The sequence below is a fragment of the Myotis brandtii genome, unplaced genomic scaffold (assembly GCF_000412655.1).
Source record: "Myotis brandtii unplaced genomic scaffold, ASM41265v1 scaffold115, whole genome shotgun sequence".
Classification (NCBI taxonomy): domain Eukaryota; kingdom Metazoa; phylum Chordata; class Mammalia; order Chiroptera; family Vespertilionidae; genus Myotis; species Myotis brandtii.
The window spans coordinates 10,198,555-10,215,172 of NW_005353967.1; the positions used below are offsets into that span (position 1 = coordinate 10,198,555).

Below are 16,618 nucleotides of genomic sequence, written 5' to 3' on the forward strand. Positions count from 1 at the left end.
GGGGAAAAAAAGAGGAACAAATGTAATCTGAACAATAAAGATTTAATTAAAACAAAAAACAAAAACAAAATACTAAAGCCATAAAATTAAACCATCACTGTCACAGAGCATATTCAATGAGATTAGTGACACATGTCGATATTTGTAATGCAGAGGGTCCCAGTTTTGCATGTGTAGCCAGTCTGTTGAACAATCTGAACAAGAAACAGTTTTATTTTTAACCAACTCCTTGTTTCATAAGTTATCTATGAGATCTACCTTCCATGCTCCCTAACAACATCTCAGATATAGTCTCATTTTAGTGAGGATAGTTCAACTTTAGGTATTAAAAACATCAACACCAACTTCACACTCTATCTCTAATTGTATGTACACCAACAAATGCGGGGGGGGGGTGAGATGTCAGTCTCACCTTCTTACAGTCATTTCTAATCTCTACAAGAAGTGCTCTTAGGATCCCTCTGAATTAGAAACCCCATTTTATTAGTTTGCCGGCACTGCCATAATAAAATACCACAGACTAAGTGCCTTAAATAATGGAAATTTATTTTTTCATAGTTGTTACGGGCTGGAAGTCCAAAATCAAGGTGCTGGCCAGGTTTCTTTCTCCGGATGGCCTTTCTCCTTGGCTTGCAGACTACTATTCTCTCACTGTGTCCTCACATGGCATTTCCTCTGTGTATACACATCCCTGCTTTCTGTTTTTCTTCTTATAAGACCACCAGTCCTATTGGATTAGGGCCCCACCCTAATACTATCCCCAAATACTGACACATTGGGGGTTAGGGCTCCAATATATGAATTTTAGAAGAACACAGTCACTTTCTGCTTTCTCCAGAAACTTGCAAACAATAATCACTTTTCTTCTGTACATAGTCATCCTCTCTCCCTCGACTGAGTCTTTCTCATCAATTCTTAGATAACTTCAAGTCTCTAATACATTTAAAACCCTAATTTGTCTATATTCCCCATTTCAGCATCTTCCCTGTAATTCTCCTTTTTGCACATTCTCACTTCTCAAGTCATTTTTTAAAACTTCACTTTCAGCTCATTACTCAACCTATTGCAGCTCATTACTCAACTTATTAAAGTCTGCCGTCCCCCTACCCCACTAATCCAATAAAACCTTTCTAATAAACCTATCACTTTTGAACAGATGACACCAAATTTTTATATTCATCTTAGACTTTCCTCTGAGTTTGACTACTGACCTTGACATTGCCTCAAATTCCTGATGTCTGTAACCTTTCCCCACAAATCTGGTCTTTTTCCGGTATTCCCCAAATAAACAATTAAATGCACTAGTTATGCAAATCAAAATCCTTGGAGTCATCCTTGACCCCTCCTTATTCCTCACCCTTCTTATTCAGCAATCACCAAATCCTAAAAATCTCATGAACCCCTTTCTTTCTGTCTGCACTACCAACACAAAGTTCCCAGCTACCATCATCTCTTCTTTGTACTACTGCAATGGATACCTAAGTGGTCATCTAACATCTGCTCTTACTACCCTCAAACAGTAGCCAAAGCAATCCTCTTAAAATACGAATCTTATTACCTTAACTCTTTTCTAGAAACATAAACAAATTTTCCTATTGGTCTTATAAAAACAAACCTCCCTATTGTTGCCTACAATGCTACGCATGACTTGGCCCCTATCCACCTCTCCAGCCTCATTTTGCACCACTCTGCTCCCTCTCATTCGGAACATTCCAGCCACACTGGCCCTCTTTCAGCCCTTTGTTTGTGCCAGGCTCACTCCCAGCTCAGGACCTTTGCACGAATCATTCTCTTGTCTGGGAAACCCTTGTGTCCTCCTTCAACTAGTATATACATTTTCATCTCTCAGTGACATCATATGCATAGACTATTATGAGAACAATAGAAGAGGCACAAAACCTGTCCTGGGAGGAAGACAAGGAAGATTTCCTAAATCTTGGGTCTTTAGTCTGATTCATAAAGGAGCTGGGGCAGGTGAAGGGGGAAGAGAGAGCATTCATGGCAAGGAAACATAGGGGCAGTAGAACAGAGAGATGGATACTGTTAGAGCCAGGAGTGGAGGGAGCAGTTGAAGGGAGATGAAGTTGTGGAAGTTGAGGGGATCGGTTTATATAGGGCTAAGGTATTAAAGGCCATCCTGTAGCCTGAGAGAGTGCATTAGAGAGTGTTAGGGGAAAAGAATAATAGATTTAGAGTTCAGTGAATTGTTCACAGTCACTTAGTTATGGAATCTGGACTAAGACCTCAGTTTTCTGACACTCAGACCAAATGTCATTCTACAAGCCTAACACATCAGAATAATCTAAGGGCCTGTTAAAGCACAGATTGCTGGGCCCCACCACTGGAGTTTCTGATTCACCAGATGCTTGAATGGGCCCAAGAACTTGTATTTCTATTGTTTCCAGGTGCTACTGGTCCAAGGACCACACTTTAATAATCGCTGCACTAGACCATCTCACTCAATAAATGGAGAGTCATTCAAAGAAATTTGGCTCTTAAAAGAATAAGGAAGAAAACCTGAGGCAAAAAAAATTAGATAACCTAAGCATCATTTATAATTACTTAAGGAACATTTATTTTTTTAGCTGAAAACATAACTTTCAGATACAAATTAATCAATCTCCTTGCACCTCATTTTCCTTACCTGTGAAATAAGGTCATTGAACTCCAGTTCTAAACTTCTACAATCCTACAATTTAGCTTCTTAATTATATTTTGCTAAGGTTTTTATTAAATTACTTTTTACTCTGTATGTATACATTTGGGTGCAAATAAGGAGAGGAGAACAGTCTAGGAGAGTCCTGGGAAGTGGGTAAGAGTTGAGAGAGGAATCCTATTCATAATTAAAGGAAGAGCCTGACCATCATGCCGAATACACAAACCTATGAAGGATGGTCATGAATAAAATATAAAGACAAAAGTATGTAATTCCCTCAAATTCCTGAACTTAGAAACATATAACAACTCATCTTTTTAGGCATCCTCCTAAATGATTGTCTTTATCTGAAACAAAATCTAAATGATTTTTTCCCTTTACCAACCATCTCAAGCTATCCTTCTTTGCTAGAAATGCCATCTTATTAGCTAAGATCCCTATGGTGAGACGAATAATAAAGCACCACACAAATAGTAAGCAATGTCCAGAGTCTATGCAACATTCATGAGTGGGTTGTTTTTGTTCCAAAAGCAGCATCAAAAAAATGTTTTAATAAGATTTTATATGATTCCAATTTTTTTTAAGTTTCACTTTTTAAAATTGTTCTTTAAGACCACCAGATTGTTTCTTTGTTACATTTTTATTCCTTATTGATTTTGTATTAGGAATTAAATAGTATCCAGTGTTTTCTTTGTGGATATTGATTTTTCTGTCCAGTTAATGCCTCTATATAATCATCTGTGTCATTCACATTAAATTTTCAGCTAGATTCTAAACAAATGATATTTACGTTGTCACAGCCCTGGAATTTTGTCAAATGTTTTTATTTATTGAGATGACCACTTTTTTTTCTTTCAGTTTATTAATATGGTGAATTACATTGACTTTAGAATGTTAAACTGAACTTGCATTCCTGGAATAAACCCTACTTGGGATTTATATATTGTTGAACTTAAATTGCTAAAATTTCATTTAGAATTTTTCACCTATGTTCATGAGAGATACTGATCTGTGGATTTATTTTCTTGTCTGATATTGGTGTCAAGAAAGGCTGTCCTCATAGAATGGCTGAGAATGTCACTTTCTCTTCAATGTTCTTGAAGAGTGTGCATAGCATTTTTTTCATAAAGACTTGCAAATTAACTAGATAATGGTAATAAAACTTTAACTGGGATTAGAACAAAATACATAAAGGAACAAAACTTCTGGGCCAATGTTTGCCTAGGAACAAGTGTAGAGTAAACCAGAGAAAACCACTGCAATAATTCTAGGTGACAAGATTCAGCCAACACTAAGAACCACACAGTTAATGTTCCAAATGGATCCTCATTCCCAACTAGTACATGGAGCCAGACAGAATCTGCTCTTGCCAACAGAATTAATGTCCAACAACAAAAATACTGAAGCAGCTATTTAAACAGCTTGGAGAGAAGAAAGAGCTCTTTTTTCTGTTTTACTTGAAGGCACTGGATATTAAATAGCTTTTGAAATGATATGATTTTAATTTTTTCAATATAAAAGTGGTCAAAATGAAAAGCCCATCCACTTTGTTTAGTACTTCTTTAATATTTATTGAGCACTTACTATCTAACAGTAACTGTCACCAAGCATACAAAAATGAGTACAGTTCGTGCCCTTTGGGAAATTATAATCGCATAGCAGAAAGGATATGGAAGCCAATGATTATTACATCTCAGGGCTATAGAGAGGTAAAAGGAGGCACAATTAAAACACAGAACAGGGAGCTCTAGGCACTACCCAGAGACATCAAGAAGAGCTTCCCTGAGGGGATGACATATAAACTGAGTCTTTAAAAATATGTAGACATTCTGCAGTTGCACAGGGAATGTGGGAATAGGGATGGCATGGCAGGTACTCTATGATACAATCCTGTTACTGCTAGCAGATATTTTTAAATTGATTTTGAGAGAGAGAGAGAGAGAGAGAGAGAGAGAAACATGGATCAGTTGCCTCCCACACGCATCCCGACTGGGGATGGGACCCTCAACCTGGCTTTGTGCCCTTACCTGGAATCAAATCCATAACCTTTTGGTGTATGGGGTGACGCTCCAACCAACTGAGCCACACCAATCAAGGCTGCTAGCAGATATTTTAATTGTTATGAATTAAGGAGAAAAAGTCAGAGGCAGAAGTAATTCATACAGGATACAGTCATGCCATCAAAGATCATATGACTACAGAGTGAGCTAAATGAGCTATAGTTTCACAATAGTTCAATAGATAAAAGTAAGAAAAGAATACAGGCATCATATATCACAAGTCAAATGGGCAATTATATCTCAAATGAAGCTGCATCATTGACGTCCAGATGGTGTTCCTATTGTGAGTGATAATTCAGTTTTAGCAACAACTTCTGCCATGTTGAATTCATGTTCTTCATTTGCTCTCATCTATTCTTTTGGCTCTTAATACCATTGTAAGCTATATCTCCAAAAAAAAAAATCACTGCCCTAGATTTGTCCTCTGATCTCCAATTTGTTATATGGCCAATAGGCATCTCAAACTAAGCATTTCCAAATAACAACTCTTGTTCTCCTCTCTACCTTCATCCCTCCAACTTGCCCTTCCCCCAAACTTCTCCATCTCAGTAAATGGCAACACCAGTCGTCTGTTTGCTCAGTCATCCAGTCTTCTTCTTTCACACCCTCATTCAATCCATCAGCAAATTCTCTACCTTCAAAATAGACTCAGATCTTGCCCATATCTCGCTAAATCCATTCTATCACGCTGGTCCAAGTCACTGTTACTCCTGGCCTCCCAACTTGTCTGCCTGCTTATCCTTTCCCACTCCTACAGTTTATGTATCATATAATTCTCAGCGAACTATTTAAATATGCCATGTTGGAGAGAGACCAAGATGGCGGCATAGGTAAACACCGGAGACTGCTGCCGCAAACAACCACTTCAAAAATACAACTAAAAGACGGAACGGACATCACCCAGAACCACAGGAAGGCTGGCTGAGGAGAGACTCTTCAACTAGAAGGAAAAAGGATGTTACTATCTCTCTCTCCGTCTCCCTTTCTCTCTAAAATCAATAAAAATATATTAAAAAATAAAATAAAAAACTGCAATGTCATGGTGCCATGTTATGTCCCTCCTCTATACAGTATTCTCCATTAGCTTCCAATCTGATTCAGAGTAATATACGCACACATATACGTGTATATGTGTGCCTATCCTATATAATAAAGAGGTAATATGCAAATTGGCCATCATGCCCTCACAAGATGGTGGCGCCCACAGTGGGGGCAGGGCTGGCTGCTCTGCGCAGGTCCCCTCAGCCCCGCCTGGGGCCTCGGGTCCTCCTGCACCCCGCACTGACTGAGGCTCAGGCAAGCAGGGCCAGCAGAGGCGCAGGCAAGCCTTGGATGGCAGCTGCCCAGCCGCCCAGGGCCGGCCCGAGGCTCAGGCAACCAGGGCCAACCGAGGCTTGCGCTGCCAGCAGTGGCAGCAGCAGAGGGGATCAGCAGCAGAGGTGTGATGGGGACATTGCCTTCCCCTGATCACCAGGTCGCCTCCCGCCCCTGAGGGCTCCCGGACTTGAGAGGGGGCAGGCCGGGCTGAGGGACACCCCCCCTCCAGTGCATGAATTCTCATGCACTGGGCCTCTAGTGTATATATACACATATAAAATTGCCTACCAGGCCCTGTTAAGTGTTCCCACCTGCCCTGCCACACTTAACTATGTCTTAATATTCTCTCTTAGTCACTTGGCTCCAATGCTTCAGCCACACTGGCCTCCTTGATGTTCTTCAAACATAGCAACCAGCCATGTGCTTCAGTGTTTATTGTCCCCTTTGCTATGGTGTCCTTTAGGTCTCAGAGAGACCTTCCTGGCCTTATCTAAAATGTAAATGCCACACCTTCTACGTCCCTTCACAGCTTTATTTCTTTTTATATAAGTCCTGATTTACCACATATTTTGTTTGTTTATATATTTCTTTTCTGTCTCCCTTTCCCTGTTCCAGGAGGGCAGATCTTTGTCTCTTTTTTTCATTGCTGTATCTCCAATGCCTGCTATCGCTGGCACACAGAATCTGCTCAATAAATAGTATTTAATTTTTTTTAAAAAATTATATAGCTTTTCATCACACACTACATGCAATTATAATACATTTCTAGGATTCATTAAACAAATATTTGTTCAGCATTGAAACCAAAAGGGGGCAGCAAAGCTTCACCAGCTCAGCAACCAAGCACCACTCTGAGCCAGCAATTCAGAGGGGACAAGTAAGGGAAACAGGCTGACCAAAAGCCCCAGAGTATGAGCTGAGAGGGAAGCCAGGTTGCTGGTTAGGACTGTGTCCTCGCCAAGAAGCAGGGAGAGAGGCAGGAAGAGAGAAGACAAGGTTTGTCCAGCAGAATGAAACCCTCACTGGGGCTCCGTGAAAGGAATAGATCAGTTGTTAGAGAACCTAATTTGGTGGTACAGAACTAGGCAAATTATCCCAGCAAAGTCAGGCAAAACTGTTGGTAGTGGCCACAGTGAGGTACCCCTCTCAAACACAAGCCTATTTATCTTTGTAGCCAGAGTCTGGAGTCAAAATTCACCTAGATTTAAGAGGACAGGTGGGGACTTGTATAGGTCCCAACAAGTATGGTACCCCTTCTCTGACATCTAATATTTTGTTAAGTATAAACAAAGATGGCAAGTACTTAAGTTCAGGTTATTACAAAATAAAACCAGATATTGGGGCCTTTAAATTATCGAAACAAGTTAAAATTGGTCACAAATGGTCAGTAAAAAGATGGGCTTTTTCCATTATTCACTTGGACTTACTAAGAAATCATCATGCCTTAGATTTAAAATATATATATGTAGCACAGTCCTTTCAACCTTCTGTTTTTAGTCTCCTCAAGCTTTGCAACTAGTTCCTTTTTCCTCGTGTTTCATTCAACACATTCTTCTTGTCTTTCTTACATGACTCAGAGCTACTCTGGCCATATGTGGATGGCCCCTGAGGACTTGAAATGTGGCTAATACAACTAAGGAACTAAACTTAAAATGTTATTCAGCTTCAATTAATTTACATTTAAAAGCTCATACTTGATTCCATTACTGAGTATGAGTCTACTTACAAATGAAAATGTTATGAAATACAAATTTTCAATTAAATTTAGCATCTGAATTTAGATAGTTTACAAGTATAAAATACACAGTGGATTTTGAAGACTTAGTTCAAAGAACATATAAAATATTTTAATAATTTTTATATTGATTGCATGTTGAAATAGTGGTATGTTGGAAATATTCGGTCAATTAAAATACATAAAAAATTAACTTCATCTTTCTTTTACTTTAAAAATATATGTATATATATTTTTATTGATTTCAGAGAGGAAAGGAAAGAGAGAGAGATAGAAACATCAATGATGAGAGATAATCATTGATTGGCTGCCTCCTGCACGCTAGGGAATCCAGCCAGAAACCTGGGCATATGTCCTGACCTGGAATCGAACCGTGACCTCCTGGTTCATAGGTAAACACTCAACCACTGAGCCATGCCAGCCAGGCTTTTCTTACTTTTTTATTGTGGCTGCTAGAAAAGATTTGAGTTACACATATACCTATCTTCATATTTCTATTGCACATTTTGGTCTCTAGAACCTTACTACTCAAACTATTCTCTGTGCGTCAGCAATAAAGGTGTTACTAGAACGTCTTAGAAAGGTAGAATCAGAACCTGCATTTTTTATCTTATTTTATTTTTAAAATATATTTTATTGATTTCAGAGAGGAAGGGAGAAGGAAAGAGAGAGAGAAACATCAGTGATGAGAAAGAACCATTGATTGGCTGCCCCCTGCATGCCCCCCACTGGAGGTCGAGCCCACAAGCCAGGCACATGCCCTCGGCCGGAATTGAACCCAGGACCCTTCAGTCCACAGGCCGATGCTCTATCCACTGAGCAAAACCAGCTAGGGCAAACCTGCATTTTTTAAAAAATCCCTGAGCAATTTGTTTACCCATTAAAGCTTGAGATGCAATGATCAAGATGGCAACCACTAATCACCACCCACCCACTTTTCCTCTGATCTCTGGCATACAGAAGCTGTTCCATCAACAGTGTGTAATTTTAAAACAAATTTGTAGCTTCTCATTACACACCTGTCATTCCCCTCAAATGGCTGGGTGTACTGTCCTGACCAACCAATCTGCCAAACAGCATTGGTCTAAAAAAGTTGCTGCCCCGTCTCCCCAGGCCTTCCCTGCTCTTCAGGTACCCATATGCTACCCCCGACTCTGTCACTCCGCGTACTATAATCACACTCAGAGAATGCTAGAATCAGACAATGACTATCATAGGTTCACTGCCCTGGAAGCAGAGTGTGAGACGGAGTTTTGTATTCAAGTGATCTATTCAGGAAGCGATCTCAGAAAAAGATGAGGGAAGAAAGCATAACAGAAGGGTGGGCGGGGGGAGGGGGGGGCGAGAAACTAAGCAAGGATATAGCCTCCCTTGAGACCAGCTTTACTCTGATCCTACAGGGATGTCCTGGAGCCCAAATTGCACCAAAGTATTGTTCCCACTTTAAAGCAAGGCTGGTCCTTTTTGTACTTTCAGGCTAGTCAGTCATTGGCAGAAGCTGGGGGTCAAGGCATGGCCTCCATACTAGTTGGTCCCTTTTATCTGAAATGTTCTATGGATGGGAGAAGCTGTGATTGGAGGGTGTACCAGCCTTGAATGGGAATTCTTCTCTGAAGTCCTGCTACTCTTACAATTAGGTCCTGAGCCTTCCCTTCAGAGAAGTCCTCTGGCTGCAGAAGATGCTGCCAAGGAGGCCCCCTGATCCTCACTCTGCTTTATATTGTTGTTTAATAGATAGAGCTTTGTCATCTCTCTTCAACAAATTAATGGCACTTAGCAAGAGCCACCCAATGTCAGTCTTTAAATATATTTTTATTGATTTCAGAGAGAAAGGGAGAGGGAGAGATAGAAACATCAATGATAAAAGAGAATCATTGATCGATTGCCTCCTGCACACCCCCTACTGGGGTCAAGCCCACAACCCGGGCATGTTTTTTTATTGTGGCTGCTATAAAAAATTTGAATTACACATATACCTATCTTCATATTTCTATTGAACATTTTGGTCTAGAGCAGTGGTTCTCAACCTTCTGGCCCTTAAAATGGCTAATTTCACTGATAGTTTGAGTCCTTCAGGATCTTAATATTTCTAGTTTGATGTTTGACCTCAAAGTAAATAATTACCTGTTTTTAAAAGATAGTATGGGTTGGCGGAGAGGGGGTGGTGGTGGTGGTGGTGGTGGTGGTGGTGGTGGTGGTGGTGATGGTGATGGTGATGGTGGTGGTGGTGGTGGTGGTGGTGGTGGTGGTGGTGGTGGTGGTGGTGGTGGTGGTGGTGGTGGTGGTGGTGGTGGTGGTGGTGGTGGTGGTGGTGGTGGTGGTGGTGGTGGTGGTGGTGGTGGTGGTGGTGGTGGTGGTGGTGGTGGTGGTGGTGGTGGTGGTGGTGGTGGTGGTGGTGGTGATGGTGATGGTGATTTCAAAATGGAGATTTGAGACCCAGGAGGAATGGCTCTAATTCTGGAATTGAAAATGATAAGCTTTTCCTATCTAAATATAATATGCACACATACTTACATAGCACATGTACATGCAAATGACACACTTAACTCTATTTTCTGTAGCCTTACATACATCAGGCCTGTCCTCTGCTTCTTCAAGTTTGCCATTGAGGATGCCCAAGTGTGTAACACTGTAGGGATTTTATTTTTTCTAGTGCATTACAGAAATTACCACAAACACAAGTGTGTACTGCTGATGGATGCTCTTGGGAGACTGACATTCAACATTACCTTGTTTTGCAACAAGTACTTAGGATTGTGTTTGGGTTGTTTTCTACCAATTACTTCTACCTGGTGGGCTTGGTGGTGATGGTGAAAGTGATTTCAAAATGGAGATTTGAGACCCAGGAGGAATGGCTCTAATTCTGGAATTGAAAATGATAAGCTTTTCCTATCTAAATATAATATGCACACATACTTACATAGCACATGTACATGCAAATGACACACTTAACTCTATTTTCTGTAGCCTTACATACATCAGGCCTGTCCTCTGCTTCTTCAAGTTTGCCATTGAGGATGCCCAAGTGTGTAACACTGTAGGGATTTTATTTTTTCTAGTGCATTACAGAAATTACCACAAACACAAGTGTGTACTGCTGATGGATGCTCTTGGGAGACTGACATTCAATATTACCTTGTTTTGCAACAAGTACTTAGGATTGTGTTTGGGTTGTTTTCTACCAATTACTTCTACCTGGTGGGCTGACAGGCACAGTACACTGAAATAAAGCCAAGTCTTCTTGCTGGACACTTTGCACCAGGGACATCATCCACAGCTAAACTGTCCGTGGGAAACTCTGGTATTGTTGGAAGCTGTCGCTCCATCTGGAGGGATGCTGTGCTATTTCTTACTTTTTTTCTATATCCTTTCTTACTTAAGAAAAGGTTCATCCTCCACATCTGCCCATTTTATCTTTCCATCATTCATACTACTATTCCATTATGATGACCCTGTGTGCAGAATCATGCTTGCTTCCTTAATAAGGAGCTGAACAGTAAAGAGTTAGTTGAAAGGGCCTCGCACATGGTAATGCTCAATAAATGCACTCCGTGTTATTTTATCTTTCCTCTTTTATCTTTTAAGTCCATCTCCTTGATCCCCTTATCTCCTCCTTGGGCTCTTTCTCAACTGCAACAATAATGCACAAATGAAAGGTGTGTGTCCTAGCAACACTCATAGCATTTATAAGGGAATTTCTCCTTTGTAACCCCTGCCTTAAGCTACAAGAACACCTGCAAAAAGTTAATATTAGCCCCCCAAAATATTTTTCTGTCATTTTTCTAAAAGATAGAATCCAAACTCTGCCTCCATTTAAAAATCAAAGTTCAAGCTCTGGAGATTATTTAGAATTACCTTATTTGGCAAAAATAAATAAATAAATAAAAAATCCTACAAATAAATGAATTAAACCAATAATCAGGTAACTTAATAAGGGATTTTTAATGCTGAAAATTTGCCTACTTTAACATAAAACAACTTTTCACTAAATATGGCTATATGTTTTCTGAAAATTTGTTTGTGAACTTTAGATTTAGTAACTAAGCACATAGTAAAGATGTTGATAAAGATGATAAACAACATGTTGAGAAATTACCTAAACCAATTTGATCATTCCTAATTATTAGGTACTTGTTGGTAACCTGGTTCAAAGAGATATGTAAGGACTAAAGTTCTCCTCCCCCAAAGTCTGGCTACCAGCAAGAATGTTACAATGAAAGCAAATCTCAGGCCAAAATTTGCCAGCGCTACAAATACTAGAAAACAAGTAGGCAAAAGAAAATGTGACAATGGAATGTTAGTCAGTCTTAAAAAGGAAGGAAATTCCTACACATGCTGCAAATGGATGAACTGGAGGATATCATGCTAAGTGAAATAAGTTAAGACAAATATGCATGATTCCACTTAAATGAGGTACTTAAAGTAGTCAAAATCATAGAGACAGAAAGTAGAATGGTGATTGCAAGGGCTGAAGGGAGTGAATAATAGGAAGATAGTTTAATGGATGCATAGTTTCAGTGTTGTAAGATGAAAAGGGTTCTGGAGATGTTTAGTGGTGATGGTAGCACAACATTATCAGTGTATTTAATACCACCGAACTGCACACTTAAAAGTGCTTTGAGTGGTAAATTCCATGTGTAGCTTACCACAATACAAAAAAACTGGGGGAGAAAAAGGTCATTAACCTACTCTGTGAATTCAGTGATGTCCTCTCCTTAGTCCTTTCCAGCACTTTGCAGGAAAGATTCACTCCAGGCTGATACACCAATATTCTAGTCGTAAGATTCTGCCAACCTTCTGATTAGATCAGACAGCAGACTCCTCCAAAAATGTCTAGACATGTAACTCAATGGAGTCCTTAGGTTTAGGGTCAAACCATTCTCAACAGCATAGCCTCCTGGGATTGTTGGATTCTTATTTCCTGTTCATGCAAATGTGGAGTTAACTATGAAGTACTTTTTGCCAGTCTGTCTACTTTGAACCCCACCAATAATATGAATGAAGAGTCATTTCCATCATTCTATACTAATTATTAAACCTTTTGATGTATGGCCGGCTGGTGTAGTTCAGTGGTTGAGTGTTAATCTATAAACCAGGAGGTCTCGGTTCGATTCCCAGTCAGGGTCGCAGGCTCAATCCCAGTAGGGGGAGTGCAGGAGGTAGTTGATCAATGATTCTCTTATCATTGATGTTTCTATCTCTCTCTTCCTCTCTAACATCAATAAAAAAGTATTTTTAAAAAAAACACAAATCTTTTGATATGGATCAGAGATAAATCTGGTCATTCTGGTTGTCTTTTTAAATACTAGCTAAACACCTCTATGGTATGAATTCCTTATTAATTATTTCATCCATTAACCAAATGTCCTAGAGTAGGGACATTTATCACACTATTTCTCTACTTGCAGATTCATAGTCCTATTACTGGATTGCCCTTCATAAACTCTTTCCAAATAACACATAGGTTATTATATCATGAAGCATTTTCAGGGTAGACAATGTCTACCTTCCCCAAATCTTTCCAACTAATGTATCCCCTTCACCCTTCTTAATTTCCCAGTTTTCTTATCCCCACCACCCCATCCTGACTTGTGAGTGTTTTAGGGAATGACTTCTATGTTAAACCCAATTTTATGTTCAGTTCAACACTATTCTATGCCCTGTGGTTTCATTTAGACACTTAGAAAATAAATAGCCTGATCTTTTTCTAGGCGGTAGGAATGGGAAAATATAAATATTTCACAGTAAAAATATTTGTTAGAAATTTCACTGTATATTCATTTTAAATTTACTATCTCCCACTGCCCTAGCAGTGGTCAGCAAACTGTGGCTCGGCGAACTGCGGCTCGCGAGCCACATGTGGCTCTTTGGCCCCTTGAGTGTGGCTCTTCCACAAAATACTGGCTCTATGGTATATTCATTTAAAATTTACTATCTCCCACTGCCCTAGGGGAATGGGCCCTAGTGCCTGGAAGGTCCTTGGTTGGTGAGCTCTGTGAGTTATAAAAGTTTAGAAGTAGAAACTAGAAAACCCCTAAATTTCTCTGTAGAAGGAAAAAAGAGAGATAGGAGAGATTGAAACAGCTGAGAAAGAAAGGGCTGGGAATGCCAAAACCAGGGTGGGCGTGCTGAGCTGAAACCTGTGGGGTGGGAAGGGCAAAAAGAGGAGCCCAGTGATTGTGCAGCCAGGAGCAGACACCCAGGAAGGGCCAGCACGGTGATATTTTGAAGGATATATTGTGTGAGGTGCAAGGTGATCCACAAAACTACAACGATGGCAATATCCTTGGTGTGGTTGGGTTTCTTGAGGAAACAGAGAAAAGAGCAGACTGAGAAGAACAGGAACAGCTGACCTCTGGGTTAAAGATGCATCTGATGCCTTAGGATCCAGCTCTGAGTATGAGGCACTGAGATTTGGAACATTGTATAGGACAGTGGAGGAGATGGAGCCCCGTTCTATACACACCAGCCATACGGCAGCTGGCTATTTCTGTACCTTCAAAGTAGGTACCAAAGCAGACGCACCATGAATCAATAGCAGGAGTTGCTTAGATTTGCCAGAGTCATAAGCACATATGATGGGTGCAGAACAGTGTTCCCTTAGTCATTTTGCAAGTAAACATTTAAAGTATTTGGTACCTTCAAATTTTATTTCTTCATTTTTTCCCCCCTATCTTTTCAACTACCCAGTTCTATCTTCCAGGTCTATCACCAAAAGTACACAGAAGAAATAGTAAGGGACACCTATAACAAGAAGAAAAATCATAAGAAGGCACAAGAAGGGTGGCCAAAAATGTAAATTACATGCTAATAGCCCAGAGAACAGTCAAGGCTTGGAAAGTGCTGTTTTAAAAGACAGACAGTATCTACTTATGATGCAAGGTTTCCAAACCATGCTCTTGACTGGAATTTAGCATGGTTAAATACACGGAAAGCATATTACCAAATTTCAGAGGGCTCAAAATAAAAACAGTAGCTAGCACTCCATATAACAGATCAAAATTTTGAACTATTGGTAGATTTGTTTTGAATATATTTTTTATTGATTTCAGAGAGGTAGGGAGAAGGAGAGAGAGAAACATCAATGATGAGAGAGAATCATGGATTTGCTGCCTCCTACCTACACCCCTCCTGGGGATCAAGCTCACAACCTGAGCATGTGCCCTGACCGGGAATCTGACCATGACCTCCTGGGCTAGTTTTAGTTCACCAGACTTGTGCAAATTCACTACTCTTAAGGACCATGGTTCTCAACCTTGACCACACATTGGAGTCACCTGAGGCCCCACTGAAAGAAATTCCGATGCGGTTCCACAGGGAGACAATGGGGCATGAGTATTTTCACAAGCTCTTCAGAAGTTGCCAGTGTGCTGCCAAGGTTGAGAACCATTGGTCTGAGGGCTCACTTTAGGTTGCTATATAAATGACAAATACCAGTCAATTTTAAATTTCTAACAACAAAACATTTTATAGTATGAGTATTTCTGTGCTAAAATTTTATTCAAAATTCTGTTTGAACTGAGTCTGCTGTGTTCTTATTTGCCAAATTCGTCAGCCCTATCATTTCTCTGACTTTAATCTATGGCTTCATAGGAAACAGGAGGCTAATTTACATCCCTTAATTAGTAGAAAGCATTAAGACATTTTGTCTTGTCTTCTTTCAGGCCTGGTTGTAATACACCTAATAGCTATAAAAACTCATTTATTAACCATTAGAAGCACTGTAAGTCCAGCCAGTTCTTGACTTTCACAAGCTGCCAGCGTTTTTTTTCTCTCATGTTTTCCATGTTTCTTTCCCTTCAAGCAAAGGAAGATGAAAGCTCTCTTGGACTTTAAATCATTCTGATGTCTTCCACTTCACTTTTCTGACTCCAGCTGGGAAATAGTATCTGCTTCTAAAGCAGTGGTTCTCAACTTTGGCTGCACATTAGAATCACCTGGGAATCTTTTTAAAATCCTGATTTCTGGGCCTTATCCTCCAGAAATTCTGTTTCTTTGTTATGGGGTGGGTGGCCTTAGTAACAAAGAAACAGAATTTCCGGAGGATGAGGCCCAGAAATCAGGATTTTAAAAAGATTCCCAGGTGATTCTAATGTGCAGCCAAGGTTGAGAACCACTGCTCTAAAGGATTGTGCGATTAGAATCGTCCACCTGGACAACCCAGGATACGCTTCCCATTCGGGTCCATAACCAATCGCATCAGCAGAGTCCCCTTCGCCAGGTACTGTAACATATTCCCAGGCTGCGGGGAGTGGGGTGTGGACCTTTCGGGGCCCCTCTGCCTACCACAGTGGTCTTGGGTGTCACCTTCCCTGCTGTCAGCCCCTCATCACTCCTGTGTTGCAGTGGAGCACATTCTCCAGTTGTTTTTCTGAGAAAGGATGCATGGAAGGAACATTTAAAACTTAGCATGTCTAAAAATATCTTTCGATCATCTATTTTCATTGCTCTGAGTCCAGAGTTTATTGCCGCTAACGTGTCATCATTTACTTCAGGCGGCCTCCTGGCTCCCTGAATAAGCACTTGGACTGACCTCCAGCCTCCAGCTCTTACTCACTGCCACCTGCCAAGAGTGGAGGCCAGAACACTACAGTGGCTCAACTCGCTGCGCACAGGTGGGCCCTTCGGCACCAGGAGGTAAGCGACTCAGGGGTGGTGTCCGAAGGGAAGACTCAGCCCCCGGGCATGGGAAGAGCCTTAGGCCGCCTGCAGGTGGGTCGTGCAGGTGGGTCGTGGAATAGACCCAGCAGATGGGCTTGGAGCGCGGAACCCCGGGAGGGGCAGGGAGGCCACGGCGACGCCAGGGGCCACTTCTGCCGCCCGAGGATGGGAAGCCGGGAGCGAACTTTC

The 16,618-nt window shown here is 40.8% G+C and overlaps 1 protein-coding gene across 2 annotated transcripts in view; it reads left to right on the top strand.

The window, feature by feature from the left end:
• The window catches only part of RNF180 (ring finger protein 180), a 119,148-nt gene that overhangs the window by 6,419 nt on the left and 96,111 nt on the right, over positions 1 to 16,618 (top strand). Inside the window, exon 1 of one of the 2 annotated variants that reach the window (XM_005857928.2) lies at positions 16,325 to 16,405. The exons of the other annotated variant lie outside the window; for it this stretch is intronic. The gene's annotated coding sequence lies outside the window, so the exon portion shown is untranslated. Of the gene's footprint in view, positions 1 to 16,324; positions 16,406 to 16,618 lie in introns of those variants that run through there. 2 annotated transcript variants of the gene reach the window in all.